Source organism: Nilaparvata lugens, chromosome 12 (genome assembly GCF_014356525.2).
Source record: "Nilaparvata lugens isolate BPH chromosome 12, ASM1435652v1, whole genome shotgun sequence".
Taxonomy (NCBI): Eukaryota; Metazoa; Arthropoda; class Insecta; order Hemiptera; family Delphacidae; genus Nilaparvata; species Nilaparvata lugens.
In genome coordinates this window covers 25,551,719-25,554,203 of record NC_052515.1, presented here as the reverse complement: position 1 = coordinate 25,554,203, position 2,485 = coordinate 25,551,719, and positions in this window count along the sequence as shown.

Below are 2,485 nucleotides of genomic sequence, written 5' to 3'. Positions count from 1 at the left end.
CTCTACCAAAACGTTATTTAAACTAAGGATTTATTTATTAATGGAAATATTGTAAAAGTTTTAATCAATATGAATATTGAAGAGAAAAAAAAACAGAAAATTGATAAGTAAAATAATTATATAGGTAGATAAGATCAAATAATTGATTAATAAATGAAGTAGGCTGAAAGTAGATCAGGGTTATCAAATTTCAGTAATATACAGCAGTATGCAGTGGATAATTGAAATAACATGAGTTTATAAAATATATATATATATATATATATATATATAAATATATATATACAATTATACATATATACATACATATATATATACAATTCGTTCTATAACATGGTTTAAAGGTTTATATTGGTGGAATGGGTGAGGGATGGTTGTCATGTGATCGTTCTAGGGCCGGACAGTTTCAGTCATTTGTTCCAAAATATGTTTTTTTAAAGTCAGGTTGAAGCTCGCTCGGCTCTCGATAGACCTGATAGAAACAGGAAGTGTATTCCATGCACGACAGGCACTGACTAAGAAGGATTTTGTGAAAATAGTAGTTCGATGATTGGGTATCCTTAAAGTACTTTCTCCGGTTCTAGTATGTGAAGCATCTATCCTCCTACCTTCAGAGACAAATTTGAAATCATCTTTAAAATAGTTCGGATTACCGTATTTCAAGATATCTCTAACAAGCTTGACTATGTTGAACTAGCAATGTGGGCTGGGGTGATATGATCATGGCGTTGGAGAGAGTAGACGAAACGTAGACAATAATTTTGGCAACGCTGTAGTTTATCATTCAGAGTGACTTGCATATCATTAAGAACAGAATTACAATACATTAAATGTGGGAAGATGAGAGATTGAACCAATAATAATTTAATGTTTCTAGGGAGGATATCGTGCATTTTCTTCAATGCATGCATGGCTGAGAATACCTTTTTACAAGTTTTGTTCACTTGTTCTGACCAGTCAAGAGTATTATTCATAATGATGCCTAAATTTTTAACTGAGCTACAGTAAGGAATGTCATTACCGTCTACACTAATTTTGTGAATCGATTCAAGGTCAATATTGTTTATAAGACGAGAATATCCAATTATAATGGGTTGTGTTTTGATGGGATTAAGCTTAAGGCCATTTTTCTTTGTCCATTCCACTATCGAATTGATATCCTGATTCATTATTCCAACTGTTTCATTAATTTTTGTTATGGGACAGCTTAAATAGATTTGAAGGTCGTCTGCATAAGTATGGAAACTGGAGAATTTGATAATGGAAGAAAGGTCATTAGCATACAAAGTGAAGAGGAGAGGGCCTAAAATTGAACCTTGTGGTACTCCATGCATAACGTTTTTCCAAGTTGACTTTTTGTCACCGACAGATACACATTGTTTCCTACATAATAGATAGGATTTAAACCAAACTAACGAGTTGTGACTGAAACCAAGAATAGCCAACTTATTCAGAAGGACTGTATGATCAACAGTATCGAATGCTATGAGTGAGTGAGTGAGAGAATGAATGAATGAGTGAGTGAGTGAGGAGTGACTCATGCACACAGATTAACTCCTCCTCATGCATTAGTGGCTCAGACAGACTTCTCCTATCTTGAACGGGAAGCAACAGATAAGACCCCTTCCAAATCCCCCTCACACTACCAATCCTCCTGACCCTGATCATTCACAGACAAACTCCTGGTTCTGGCAAAGGGGGCATTCACCCTTCCAACCCCTAAAAGCGGACTCTCCTCTGACAGGGCTAGCAATCGATCCCTCTGGCTTCAACTTACTGCGCATGCGCAGTTCGAAGACCCGCTGGGATATACCCGGCGAGCGAAACGTGTACAAAACGTGTGTTTGCCGGCACTTAATGAGTCATCTCACACACACTTTGCTATATAGTGAGGTCCACGGTATAATAGCAGTATTTGATTGACATTGGCGTTGTTACCCTTGTCTATCACTCGACAAAGCTGATAGCGCTATCCTTTTCCAGTTTTACAACGTTGCCAGATCGTTTCCTAACAGAATAGAATATTCTATTGTCCATTGTCCATCGTATAATGGCAGTATTTGATTGACATTGGTGTTGCTCTCCTTGTCTATAACTCGACAAAGCTGATAGCTCTATCCTTTCTCAGCTCTACAACGTTTCCAGATCGTTTTCTAACAATGTAGAAAAATAATCAACAAAATATTGAATTCCAATTATGAAAATTTATTATTTATTCATGGAAAAAAGATTTCTCAACGGATAGAATAATGATTGGTTATTTTAAACAAGAATGAACAGTTTGATATTACATCTGATATACCGGTATCAGCCAACCTCTATTCTTCCTCTAGAAGGAAAACCTCATTTTTTCGCCCACACTATGCACTTATTTTGAAAATTATTTTCTCAATTTAGGCTCTTATATCCAGGTTATCAGTTCAATTCATTCCAATGAGGTATTTACTAGAAAATATGAGGTAATACTAGAATATTTAGACTGCTG